The sequence below is a fragment of the Leucopleurus acutus genome, assembly GCF_964270905.1.
Source record: "Leucopleurus acutus genome assembly, chromosome: 1".
NCBI classification, from domain to species: Eukaryota; Metazoa; Chordata; class Mammalia; order Artiodactyla; family Delphinidae; genus Leucopleurus; species Leucopleurus acutus.
Window position 1 is genome coordinate 42,860,965 of NC_139142.1, and position 14,694 is coordinate 42,875,658.

General features: G+C 41.0%; 1 protein-coding gene and 1 pseudogene across 2 annotated transcripts in view; both read left to right on the forward strand.

Annotated features, from left to right (window-relative positions):
* SLC35F4 (solute carrier family 35 member F4) overlaps positions 1 to 14,694 on the forward strand; it is a gene marked incomplete at both ends in the record, with an annotated part of 289,066 nt that overhangs the window by 75,460 nt on the left and 198,912 nt on the right. The gene's annotated exons all lie outside the window — the stretch shown is intronic.
* LOC309960247 (torsin-1A-interacting protein 2-like) lies at positions 2,981 to 10,407 on the forward strand (annotated as a pseudogene). The gene is made up of 3 exons: positions 2,981 to 3,058; positions 8,976 to 9,122; positions 10,009 to 10,407. The product of its transcript is annotated as a torsin-1A-interacting protein 2-like (transcript).

The following is a 14,694-nucleotide window of genomic DNA, read 5'->3' on the forward strand; positions in this document are numbered from 1 at the left end:
ACTGTCATTTGACCTTCACCTGACTTGTGAGAGACTCTGCCGCCTGAGTCACATGCCACATCTCGGTCTGATGGAAACGTAGGCTCTAGATTTTGTTTTGCAGTGTCCCGTGCTTCTTCCATACTTCCCTCTTTTTGTATTTCTTTTCTTCACATCTTCCTTTCCCCTCATTTTTCCCTAGAAAAACAAAGTAAGAAAACAGCTGTGAAGGTGCTTTGAAAGTTAAAAAGCTTTACAAACCTTTGGTGCTTGCAGAATACCAAGTGTCTTCCATGTCTCTGTTGTCCTTGAAGGGGGAGAGGGTTATGTGGTCAGTACCTGTTAAATGCCAGGCATTGCATGAGACCTCTTGGTATATATTTTATTTAATTCTCATAATAACTTTGCAAGACTGTTATTCTTAACCTTATTCTATAGAAGAGGCATTTCAGGCTCAGAAAGATTATTAACTTGCCCCAAGCCAACAGCCAAGTAAGTGAAGAATCTGGAAGTAGTGAACTTATACTCTGAAATCTTTGCTCTGTTCACCAATTTCCCCTCGCCTTTCTAAGCTACGGTGCTCACTTATGGTGGGAAATAAGGAAGAATTAGCCAATTCAAGTAATAAGTAACACAGACTCGAATTTGGAGAAGCTGCTGCTTCAGTTGTAATCCCAGATCCCAATCAAACTTTACGGATTCCTCTCTGCAGCTTAGCTCTGCCAGGGCCTCTGCTACCAGCATTGCCCTCTACTTTGAACTCAGGAGGTTTCTGGGAAATATTTGTTTTATCATATCCAAAACTGGAATTTGGGACAGAAGTTTCTCTTAATAAGTCAGTTTATCACTGGACAGTATAAGAATCACTAATGCTATGCAAATTTATGCAAATCACCCATCTGCCTTAAGGGAGATTTAAAGTAAGATGGGGGCCACACCTTCGAGGTGTGTAGTCTGAATGGTCACTTTCACTTCCATATGGGGTGGGGTGAGCCCTTTTCTTTGAGCCTTACTGAGACTTGTGTAATTCTGAGTCCTTGACCCCATGTTAAGGTCTGGCCTTTTTGTACAGCATTGTCTGAAATACTGCCTAGATCATGAACAGGTTCTGACCAAGGTCAAAGACAGAGCTATATCATTTTTCAATTGGAAAAACTGCCTACTATGGACGGTCTTAGAGCTGTCAGGCATTTGGAGACTTTGTTGCGGGAAGGATGGATTCACATGAACCTGGGCAAAAGACATCGGCTGTTGATGCTAACAAGGGTGAGAGCAGAGGCTAAAACTGAGGATGGTCAGTGGTGGCAAGGGACAATCTGAGGGGCTCTCTGCCCCCTAAACTCCGTCAGCCTCCCTAAACTACTGTAAATAAGAAATAAACAAGCAAAAGGTGAAAACCATTCAACAGATATTTTTCGACCTTTCTACTCAGTGTGATTATCTACAGATCATCAGCGTCACCTGGGAGCTTGTTAGAAAAGCAGCCTCCCAGGATCCACCCCAGGCCTACTGAGTTAGAATCATGTCACGTGATTCTGCGCACAGCCACGAGCTGAAGGTCGGAGCAGCCGTTTTATGCCGGGAACTGTGGTCTTGAGGGCTGGGTGCAAGGCCTCTGCACACAGCACTCTATGAACAAGTGAAACTGGACGAAGCACCAAGGAAAAGAAGAAAAAGGTTAGACTTTATTTTATTACCCAGATTCTGTTTTTATTTCAGGAATTGTTAATGGGCTTTGCCAGTGACATTAAGTGAAGGATAAATGAATTAAGGGTTCTTCAAGGATAGGTGAATTAAGGGTTCAAAATTAAAACAGGGCTGTGAGGAGGATTTCTCTGGGGAAAGCTGTGTTGCGAATCCACCTAAACTAAGCAAGAGGAAGAAGTAGGGAGGTGCTCAGTCGCTTCATCTCGGATCTGAGGAGGAGACTTCTACCTGATCACCCAGAGAGCTTAGCATGTGACTCTAGTGGGGGGAAGGGTGTAGTAGCCGGCTGTCCGTCACCCACTAACCCATCCCCACTGGGAAATCAAAGGAGCCAGAGAGACGGGCTGGTGAGTGCCCTGGCAGAGGTGCAAAGCTGCGGCTGTGTCTGAATGGTCACGCTGCCCTCGGGTGGAATGCGGATCCTAGGAACCGGATGCGGAACCAATGGCTGGGAATAATTTTAATAGGGGTCACCCAGGGGAGGAGACCATGGCAGTAAAAGGCTGTGAGGTGACATTGGTTGTTGCGGTGGGCTGGGGCGGGGAATAGGGAACAGAAGCGGAGCGTGCTTGGGAATGGGCAGCCCAGCGAGCGGCATTGATGGGTAAATGGGGGTTGTCATCAGAGGAACCTCGAAGGTGGTAGTCTCTCGAGAATTCGTAAAGATACTCACTATGGAAATGTCAGTTCTAGATGTCTTCTAACACCAGGAAGAATAGCACTACCTTACTATGTAGTACTCACCAAGTAGGAATTTTCCTGCCCCTTTACTTCCCCCTCACAGCTTCAACCCTGGGGGAGACACAGGTCGGAAATAGCAGGTAAGTTCTGGGAGAAAGAATTTAAAACAGAAGATGTTAACCCTGAGGTGCGGGAGCGTTTTGCTGCTGGTCCTGCATAAGGGAGGGGTGTGTGGAAGGGAGGCTTTTGGGTGACGATTGATCTGTTCGTCACTATATCTGACTAGACACTTTTAAATACTGAATTGGGATTGCAGTTGGAATTTACAGTGATAGTTGATTATCTTTCTAACCTAAGCATGACCGTAAAAGTCAAGGTTAAAGGAAGGACCTGACTGGGTTTAAAGAGACAATGGGAAAAAACACATTTTTGTGATTAAACCCCATAAGTCTTGCTTATTCAATGTGCCAGTTACAGTGAAGGATTAGCCGAAAGAGAAACACCTGTAAGTTCAGAGGAGCGTTAGTTAGAAGATGACTTGATATGATTCAGCCTTTGATTATTTTGGTCAGTGCCTGGAAACACATTTTTCTATGGGGACCAAACTGTAGGTATGGGCAGTGCCTACTACATCAGCAGTTACCAAGGAGTGGTCGTTTTAAGGGATGCAAAGAAAAGGAATTTTCAAAGAGTAAGATTTAAGCATTTGTTTTAATGTATTATATTAATCAGAATAAACTAAGTGCTGTCATAAACTATCTCAAAATCAAAGTGAGTTAAGAGAATAAAGGGTTATTTTTCACTTCACATCACAGTCCAATGTGGGCTTTAGTGGGGATGGGTTCTGTGTTCCACAGTCGTTCAGGGACTCAGACTCCCTGAGTTTGGGGGCTTTCGGTTCCTCTGGTCCTTGAGTCGGTTTCCTCCAGCCACAGACCGACAAAGAGGGGACATTCAGGATCACTGACGGTGCCAGGAATCACTTCCGTGGCACCGTCCCTTGGCCAGAGCCTGTGACGTGACCCTGCCTAACTGCAAGGGTTGCTGGGAAATGTCTGGTAGCTGTGTGACCAGTGAGCAAAGGAAACGGGGTGGGACTCACCACTGTCTCTCTTCATGGACACCTTATGAGAGGTACAGCCCATCAAATCCCTGATTTCACAGACACAGTACTGTTGCTTAGGTTAAAACTAAAGTTGTAGAGCCACTTCCTGCTGACCACATGAGTCACTTGAAGGCCGGTTCCTGTGGAGAAGGAGTTGGGGTGTCCTTATCACTGCAGATAAGGACACTGAAGGATGTGGTGGGGAAAATGCCATTATGAAAACCCAGAATGATTCAGGTGTATTCAACCTCTGTAACTTTCTGCTTAGGGCATAGCAAAAGGGCAACAAAAATGAATTAAAACCCTCTTTCCCTTCAGGGCACTTTACTCTAATTAATCTTACAGTAAGGCTATTTAAAATGAAGCTTTCATTATTGACTTATCATCAACAGTAATTTTTTGCAAGAGAAAAACAGACTTTTCCAGAGTGGATTTTTAGAAATCAATTGGTGATTATTCTTTGTATTTTATTTTCATTTTTAAACTTAAAATTTTACTATTGAGTGATTAACAGCTATTTCTTGTGCACGAAAAATAGAAATTTTAGGTGTGCATTTTTGTTAAATGGTTATTATGCTTTGCATTTCATTTTAATTTTTATACTGTGAGAGCATTGACTTCTTTTCACTGCCTTTGTCTTTATAGTCACTTTCTGTACTTGAGGTGGGTCAGAGCTGACTTTGGAGCCAGGACACCTGGGGCAGAGCCAAGTCTGCCCCTCGCTAGCTGCCTGACTTTGAGCAAATTTCCTAATCTCTCTATGCCTCAGTTTTCTCATCTATAAAACGACAGCAGTAACAGTACCTACCTCATAGGATTGTGGTGAGAATTCAATGAGGTGATATTTATAAAGTCTGGCATAGACTAAGTGCTATGTATGTTTTTGGTGTTAATCTTTGACAAGTGATACTCAATTTCCTTTTGCAGTAGTTTCCATTTGGCATCATACTTTAAAAAACAATGAGCCTTTTAAAAGAGAAACATTAATAAATAATAGCACAAGTCGTTGTAGAGTGCCATGGCCAGAACTGTGATGTTGGTAAGCAGATAATTCAAGTGTGGACTGTGTCTCATGTGATCGATGGCTTCCTTATAAATCAGGCAGTAGATTTGACTTGGAGTTTTTGCAAATCAATCAGCAATGAATGAAAGCCCTTTTCTAAGAGTAAGTATAGTGATTTGCTATACTTATTATTGGAATAAAACCACCCTAAAACTGATACTTGAAGAGGCTTGGTTTCTGAACAAGTTGAGATATAGACCAATGCAAAGACAGGGACCATTTATTTCCTGTTTACTGTCAGAAGCCAGTAAAGGTAATGGCTTCAGCTGTACTGGCCTCATGGATTGCTAACAGCTGTGAACCCAGGCGTTAGACAGAACTGCCTAACTGGGCTGGGGCAGGAACCCCCTGGGGGAAGAGGAGGCCCACCCAGTGGAGGCTCCCGGCACAGAGGAACAGAGAACTTGTGCCCAGCATGAGCAGGCATACTCTCAAGAGAAAGAAAGTAGAGAATGGAGCAGAGCTTGCCTTTTCCATTTGCCCTGAATTTAACAATCCCCACTTGTCACTCCTCTTCCTCAGGGTTAAGCGTGTGCTTATGAAAAATTCCTTTTAGTGAAGGAAAAAACTGTCTCTCTCTAATAAAGGCCCAAACTGTTGTTTGGTCTCCTTTGTAATCATATGACTTACAGTGTCTGCACTTCTCTTTCTAGTATTAATTAACTACATATGGCATTAATTAACTATATATGGCATCACTCACTGGAGTCTCCTCCACGAATCTGTCATTCTTCCTGGTGAGACTTCTGCACCCACAGACAAATGGGGGGGCAACTTAAGGTATTTTCTCTTTATAAGGAAGAAAAAGAAAAGTAGTGGAGCCCCTGCTTTTAAAAAAAATCAGTTCATGGGTGATCTTAGTTGCTGTGATGCAACTGGTGTGTGTGTGTGTTCGAATAGACAGGAGGTAATTTTTTTATTTTTTGGCACTTTCAGATCATAAGAGAATTTAACATTAAGCAAACTCCCAAAATTGCTCCTGAGCCTTCCTAGATATTTAGGTAAATCTTTAGGTAAAGTGAGACACAGTAGTCTTTCATTGTTCATTTTACAAACTGCCAATAATCTACTTTCCATATCTTTTAAAGATATGCTTGTAAAATGACATAGCCTATTAATTTTTAATGAATGTTTCTAGATTTTAAGCACACAAAATTATCAACTAGTAATAGCATGTGTAATTTTCTGAAGCTGAAAAACAATAGCACAGTTGTTTATTTATGCTTTGGTCTGCTAATCTTATCATTACCAGACAAGGAAATAGCATATCATATTTTTACAAACTGTTTAACAGTAGTTATTAGTAGCAGTTCCTCACAAAGCCAGGTGGGAAGTAGTTTTATTTTTTTCAAAAGTTTGCTTTGGAAATGAAAACACTATTGCTTTATACAAAATTACTTTTGCAATATGGGAATTCTGATTTAAAAAAAAGAGACATTGTCTCTCCATAGCACAGTGGTAACATTTTTAAGATTCTAATGACATACTCAGGAAACATTCATAAATCAGTTAAGTATCTAGCACAGTAATGTTTTACTCTGTGTGGCCTTAGGAAAATGATTTCACATTTCTATTTTCTACTTGTCTTTGAAGAAATAGAGATCATGGTAATCTATTAACATCTTTGAAGCTCTCTGGGATAAAGAATATGCTAATTATTCTTTCGATATTATAATATTTATACTTTATTTAAATATGACTTTTGTATTAGACCAGTCCATTCTGTTGAACTAATGACAAATTTGGAGATATGATTGGTGTGTCTTTGGGACACAGAATTTCCACGTCCTGTGTAATCTCAAAATTTCTCTGGTCTTGTGATAATAACATGGCAGCTTCATTTTTAATGACCATGCTGTAAGGCACTGTTGACTCTTTTCTAGAGATTATATCATTTCATTGTTTTGGTTAACATTAGTTTGAAAAAATTACAGCTCTAATTTTAGCTGTGGGGACAAATATTTGTGTTGTTGGTGATTAACAAGACTTCTGAAGGTCAGATATAAATACATAAACTCTACTGCAATATTAGTTTGCATTTCCCCTTTTTTGGTAAGGGTGTGGAAAAAGCCAGAACAAAGTATACCAAAAAGGGAATGATAGTTTGAAAGAAATTTAGAAAATGTAATTTCAAAAGATACCTTGAGTAATGCATATTCAATATGAAAAATACTGGTAATGCAGGAAAAAAAACAATCACTCAAATGTTCTATCACTTAAAGACAGTGTGTTAACAATCCTGAGAATATTCCAGATCTGGTTTTCTAGTACACTTTCGTTTTACATTGTTGTGATTATACTATTGATACTATTGTATGTGCTGCTTTTTTCATTTACTATTAGAACATAAGCAATTTATAAATTGTCACAAACTATTTTCATTGGCAACATAATCTATTATCAAATGGTATAGAATAACAGATCATTTACCCTTATTAATGTGATTGGTGCTCTGATATTTACTGAGTTTTGGGAGTTTATCCTCTCTCATTTATTCTCTCCTCCTCTCTGCTTGGTCTGCTAAACAAAACTAAGGCTTTGGTGCATTTACTATAAAAGTTCTAAACCTGCCTGAGCAGGACTTCTGGTTCCAAAAGACAGAGCAGCATAAAACTCAGATGCAACATGGTAATTACATTATTTAATTATGAGACAGATATGTGCACATTTCTCTGTAAAGTGGATTTGTTCAAACTCAGTAGCTTCTGGATCCTAGGAGAAATTGAAATATTGTCTCTTGAGAAAGTGTGTGCTTCTGGCAACAAAAATGAAAATAAACAAGTGGGACTACATTAAACTAAGGAGGTACAGCACAGCAAACAACAAATTGAAAAGGTAACCTCCAAAATGGAAAAAAAAATTCACAAACCATATATCTAATGAGGTTAATATATACAATATATAAATAACTCATACAACTCAATAGCAAAAAAAAGCAAATAATTCAACTTAAAGGTGGGCAAAGGACCTGAATAGACATTTTTCAAAAGAAGGCATATAAATGGCCAAGAGGTACATGAAAAGATGCTCAATATCACTCATCGCCAGGGAAATGCAAATCAAAACCACAATGAGATACCACCTCACACGTCTTAGAATGGCTATTATCCAAAAGACAAGAAATAGCAAGTGTTGGAGAAGGGTGGAGAAAAGGGAATACTTGTGTACTATTGGTGGGAATGTAAATTGGAGTAGTCATTACGGAAAACAGTATGGAGGTTCCTCAAAAAATCACAAATAGAACTACCAACTGACCCAAACATCCTACTCTAGGTATATATGTAAGAAGGAATTGGGGGGATTCCCTGGCAGACCAGTGGTTAGAACTCCGTGCCCTCACTGCCGAGGGCCTGGGTTCAATCCCTGGTTGCAGAACTAAGATCCTGCCACAAACCCATGTTCGTTGCAGCATTATTCACAATAGCCAAGATATGGAAACAACCTAAGCGTCTGTCAGTCTATGAATGGATAAAGAGGTAGTAGACACATACGGTGAAATGTTACTCAGCCTTGAGAAAGAAGGAAATCTTGCCACTTGTGACAAGATGGTTGAACCTTGAGGGTATTATGCTAAGTGAGATAAATACAACAAAGAAAGACAAATACTGTATGACCTCACTTAAATGTGGAACCTAAAAAAGTCAGACATAAAAACAGAGTAGAATGGGGGTCACCAAAGGCTGGGGGGTGGAGGAATTGGGGAGATGTTGTTTAAGATGATGTTTACAGCTAGTAGATAAATAAGCATAGTGAATAATAGTCAATAATGCTGTACTATAAACTTCAAAGTTGCCAAGAGACTAGATCTTAATTGTTCTCATCACGCACACAAAAAATGATAATTATGTAACATGATAGAGGTATTAGCTACCAGCTTGGGTAGTAAACATACATAATATCTAAATGTATCAAACCAACACATACATCTTAAACTTACACAATGTTACATGATCTCAATTTTAAAAAATTAAAATATGAAAGTCCATTTTTAAAGAAAAATAAGGTGTGTGCTTGAGAGCCTCATGGCTTATGGTGGTAAATAGCTGCAGCAGCCCCAGGCTGAGTGCGATGTGGAAGACAGTACAGTATGTGGTAGTTTGTGAAAACCAATTCATCTAAATGAACTTTCAGGAGTTTTTAGATTTTTCCACAATTTTACCTCTTTCCCGATAAAGGTCTAACTTTTTTTTTTTTTTTTTTGCGGTACGCGGGCCTCTCACTGTTGTGGCCTCTCCCGTTGTGGAGCACAGGCTCCGGACGCGCAGGCTCAGCGGCCATGGCTCACGGGCCCAGCTGCTCCGCAGCATGTGGGATCCTCCCGGACCGGCACACGAACCCACGTCCCCTGCATCGGCAGGCGGACTCTCAACCACTGCACCACCAGGGAAGCCCAGGTCTAACTCTTTTTAATCAAGCTAACCATTTAGGGTCATTAATTAGGATCACTTAAAACTGAGTGTAAGGGACGGGGACGACGTTCTGTTCCGCCGCATCCAGGGGGTGCAGCTCGGCGTTGTGGAGCAGAAAGAACACTCGAAGTGCTTTCCTGACATTGACAGTCGACGATTTAAAACCCCGCTAGAATTTGTAAGTGTGTGAAGCATTCCCAGACCCTTCAACCGACTCAACAGCAGCTACTTCCCTGTGACTGGGTCCTGATTAAGGTCCTCCCAAGAAAGACTTCATTGCATCCACGCTCAAGAGGACTCTGCCAGGTTTTCCTGACCCCTCTACATCGCTATCAAGTGCCAAGGCCTTAAGACTTGGGTACGTGTATTGCAACGGCAAGAGTGCCAGTGCCCACCAAAGACCCCCTGGACCTGTCAGCTCCTCTGTTTCTCCAAGCAGACATAATAACTTACCAGCAAAGCAGAGTAAGCCAGGTGCCTCTGCGTGATACCACCAGCTGATAACACACAAGAAAAAATCATTAACTTAGACTAGAACCCTACCTTTTCTTGAGAAGCTGGGATTGAAAGGAGCTATTCTGAGATCTGTGCTGCTAGTAAGTGACTGATAACACAGACTGGATCAGTCCCTGAGTTCAGAGACTTGGTTGCAAGTGAGTGAAAAATAGACAACGAGAGGCTTCCCTGGTGGCGCAGTGGTTGAGAGTCCGCCTGCCAATGCAGGGGATACTGGTTCGTGCCCCGGGCTGGGAGGATCCCACCTGCCGCGGAGCGGCTGGGCCCATGAGCCATGGCCACGGGGCCTGCGCGTCCGGAGCCTGTGCTCCACAACGGGAGGGGCCGCGACGGTGAGAGGCCCGCGTACCGCAAAAAAAATAAAAATAAAAATAACGAAACGTTGAAGAATTGCACAGAGGTGCAAGCCAAATTTTACCCTCTCCAAGTAATGGTGGTTGGACTGAGAAAGTGCTAAACCAAACCTGGAATAGGACTGGTTGTTTGGGTGTCTCTCTTTGTCATTGTGGCCTCTTACTATTACATTGCTTTCTGTGTTGTCTCTCTAGGTCCCATTGTTCTCAGATAATTCACATTGCCCTGACTAGACAGCAATGGTTCCCTAGTTTAGAACTAGGCCACTGGTTGTACCAAACTGAACTGGTTGAGAATGAATGTTGCCAAGTATTCTTAGACCGTATTAACAGAGCTGATTATTGCCCTGAGTGTTATCCTGATAATCCTGCTAATAGAAGCCTTGTTCTTCCTTGGTCTTTCCCACTTGAGGGGGCTCCCCAAAATCTTACCAGGTGGACCTTTGAAAAAGCTTGCCACCCATTTCTTCTGGGTCCTCCACTGTTAGAAAAAGGATATATGACTCTAGAGTTGCTGGTTTTAACCCTGCATTACAGCGAATCCTGATCAGAACAGACAAAACCTTGAACAAAAAACCTGGCCAAAGCAAATAACTTCTTAAACTTAAGATTTTCTTAAAGTAAAAATCATGGAGACTCTAGAGACTCTAGACACTAGTAGCCCAAGGAAGATGGAAAAATGACTCCTTTCTATATCTGATCCAGACTGTCAGTGCTCTGGGAAGCTGCTTAAATTGTTGTTGGATCTGCTTCCGGGGTCTATGCATCTCTTCTTCAGCACGAATTTAATCAGCATTCCAAGCCAGACTGTTCATCTAGAACCTGACTAACCCATATTTCCTATGTTTTGGAATTAGCTTACTCCTAAAAATCTCCACAGCCTAATGATTGACATTATTATGACACGGTAGTCCTGGAGGAGAAGCCCCCTACTGTGTGTACTTTCATTATATTCTAGTGATAACTTCCGTGTGGGAAAGCATCCTTGTAGCTGAATTCTAGATTATTCCAGTAAAACAACTAGACATTTTAATAATAAACGATATTGTTCTAAATTCTACCTCATATATTAATCGGTGATAATTATATATATATATATAATTTTTTCATATATAACTGTTTATTCATCATTGGCTCTATTTAACTCATCCTCAGGGTGGGTATGACATGATCGATAACTGGTCACTGTTAGAGAAATCACATTCAATCAGGCAACACCTATATAGGTGACATAAAAGCATGCAGAAATGCCTCTGTCTTCATCTCCTTGGCTCTACGTAAGCAAATACTATCCTGTCTTTGTGGTGACTGAATGTAGAATGTCCTCCCCTGGCAATGGAAAAGTACCTGTCCTAGGAGATAGGTGACTAAAGAAGTTACCCAGCTTGACTCCATATATATTATGAACAGTTTAGCAGAAGCATTTTTCTTAGAACTAAGAAGGTCTTACCTGACAATGGCCTCATTCTGACCTTCACTTGTTCATAAGAATCATGGAACTAGAGTTCAGGTAAGAAACTTAGGAAAAGCAGTTGAAAACATCTCAGAGGCCACTGAACAATTTTAAAATTCCACTTAAGATTCTAGATAATCCAGTGCTTGTGTAGCAACTCAATGTTCTCAAGGTCCCAGGTCCTTTCTATCTTTCCCCTCCAGGATCCTTATCACATTGGCTTTTTGTCCTCATAGTTCTCACCAAGTACTTGTAGCTTGTAGCTTGTTGTAGCTTGTTGTAGCTTGTTGCTGCTCCAGACGTTTCAATCCCAATCAAAGGCCGGAAGTAGGGAGCAAAAAGCTTTCTCCTTTCAGGTCTGTTTCTTTTATTGGGGAAGAAGATCTTTCTCAAAAGTCCCTCACAAATTTTTTCTTACATCTCATTACAGCAAGGATTTTTTCCATACATCCTTGAATCACAAGGGAGCCTGGGAAACCTGGCAGAGGGGAGTGGAGTTGGCATTGCCTGGATAGGGCACGTTGTCTCCCCTAATAAAATCAGAGCTCTTTTAGGAAGGAAGAAGGAAGGAATGAATGGCTGTTGGTATGCAACAAATCATGCCTGCCACATGTTGTTAAAAAGTCACTTGTTAGTCTGTTTAAAGAATGTATCCCAGAGATCTACCCTGTATCCGCCTTATGTCTGTCATGATGGAAGTTCTCTTCTGTTTTATTGCTGAATAAGCTGTGTGGACTGCTAAAAAAAAACAGAAACAAACCCAAAACTGACTGTAGAAGATACTGTTGTAATTTGTGTGCGGTTTTCAAATTGACATCACTGTCATTTTGACACGCTTGTGACTGTGTTGAGTACACTTGGCTCTGGTTCTGTGATTCCTATATAGATGGTTAGGTGTTTATCTTGTTCTCTAGGCGTTTTCTTCATTCTCTAGATGTTATTTCCTTGCAGGGTCTGTCAGTCAGCCTTTCTTGTAATGATGCTGTGTAACGACCTCAAAATCTCAGAGGCTTACAACGAAGTACTTTTTTCCTTGCTCATGGGTCTGTGGTGTTCCCCTGGACTCAGGTAGCCTCAGGCTATGTTCAGGGCTGCTGCATGGGTCTCCTCTGGGGTTCAGACTGAATGCACAGTGACTACCTTAGTATATTTCCCTGTGGAACTGGCAGAAGTACAGGAGGGCAACCCAAATGCACAAACCCATTTTAAGTCTCTGCTTGTATTATTTTTACTGATATCCCATTGAAAAAAGTGAGTCATATGGCTAAATCCAAGCTCAGGGGGTGTGGCAGTACAGTCCACACACTACCAGAATATGGCAAGGACATATAATACTACTATAAGAGAGCGACAAATTGAGACCCATAATTATATTTACCATACAGTGTTTAACATGTTATATTTGGGGCTTAGCTATTTTTTTCCTCTATTGGTTTCTATTTTCATAAGGCAACTGGTCTTTTCTGTGTGTTTTAAAATGTCTTTTTCATCAGAGGCTTTTCCTCCCAGATAGCTCTGCATAAGTTTTATGGGCATCGAATACTTTGCTGTTACTCCTCATAGAATGTTTGAGTTGGAAGGTACCTTAGAGTTTCAGTTCTATCACTTTGCAGATCAGAAAACCGAAGTCCAGAGAGGTTAGGTGACTGGCATAAGAACACACAGCTAGCCAATGACAATATATTTTCACGTGCAAAGTGAGGAGCAGGACATTTTAAAGTTCCTTTTTTCCTTTTGACCCTTATGTCCTATCTCATTCTAAGCCAGTTCCCAGGGCCACTTCCCGGGAGGAGTTCAGCTGGCCTGCCTACTTTGGAAATACTAAGCACAGAATAATAGATGGCAAGGGCAGAGGGAGCACGAATGAGCCCCACGCCCCCTCGCCCTGCAAGCTGGCTGGCAGGCAGTGTCCGTCCTCCAAAGCAGGTGAGGCGGAGCCCTGGAGTGCTGGGCTCTGGGGAAGAGGCACAGGTCTTCTGAAGGTCAGGTGGATGACCTCTCCCTGAGAACACCTTTTAAAATGGTTTCATGAATCCTCCCAGTTGCTAGGAGATTATAGCAAGGTGTTTTCTGTGGACACTTGGGCATGGTTTTGAAAGCCCTTTGGTGTGAGAGAGAGTCATGAAATTAGGAAGTTTGAGATGATTTGTGTATGTGCAAGAGCAAATTAGTGTGTTTCCATATTTTAACGGAGCAGCAAGAGCACATCCATCTTGTCATTGTGTACAAAATTGTTAACAGTTTCATTTGTGTCACCTATCATCTGAGATTCCCAGTGAAACTGAGTGGTTCATCAACATCAGGTAATATTTGTTAACAGTCTGTGCCTGTGCGTGTGTGCACGGGTGTAAGCCCCTCAGCTTGGTGCTTAACTGCTTCATTGGTTTCCTTCCATCCGCTATGGCCAGGAGCCAGCTGTGCCTACTTGTTTCATTCTGCACATACGGTGCTTTCAAATGACACTATTTACATGCAAATTAAAAAAACAATCATTTTTTGGAGGAAGAACCAAAATTCAGTTGGTTGTTTTTGCTGCCTGAGAAGTTCTTTCCATTACCTATCTGCTCTTAGTGCTTTTGTGTATACAATTGTGATACGTTACCGTGATGTCAATTTGAAACAAGTTGCTTAGATAGGATGATAACACTTCGAATCATTTCTAACTTTGACTGAAAAAAAAGTTATATAAAACTTAAAATGCCCACATCAGAATTAGCAGCAGTTTACTGTGCAGCTGAGGTGATCAAGCAAATGCTCATGAACCTGATGAAAATAAGAAATGATTATTTATCAGAAATGAAACCTGCAATACAAGGGTGGAGAATTTTACTCTGTAGAAATAAAAAGTTAAATATTTTTATTATTAATTTTATATAATTATTTACAAGTTCACTGCAGAAATATTTTTATACTATAATTTATGTATCACTTTCAGTAATTTAATTGTTTAGAAATCAACTTGGTATTTCACTGTGTTCCTTTTTCAAAGGAATGAGATTTGTTCTTTTTCATCTAGTGGTTTCTAGTCCAACTGATTTCTGAGTCACTTTCCTGCAGCTGATATTTCTGACAGAGTTTATAGTGCTGTGTCATGAATGATTTAGGATTTTTAATTGTACTTGATCACCACATGGCCAGATTGGTTAAATGACTTGAATGTGTAAAGTTGGCCAGAAATTCTGATGACTTCACTGTGGTCAGTTGAATCACTGGGAGTAAACATGGTGGCAAACTCTTGAATCTTTTTTTTTCCTTTCTTTCTTTACTCACATTGGGGCCTCAGTGAATGCTTCCTAAATGACTGGAGTCTTTGAGCTTCTTTTAGATTACCTAAGAGAAACTTGAGGGCTGAGCACACACGTGAAAGCCATAGACAAAACGTGAAAGTTTGTTTGCCAAGATTTTTCTATTTTTTCATTGATCCAAAC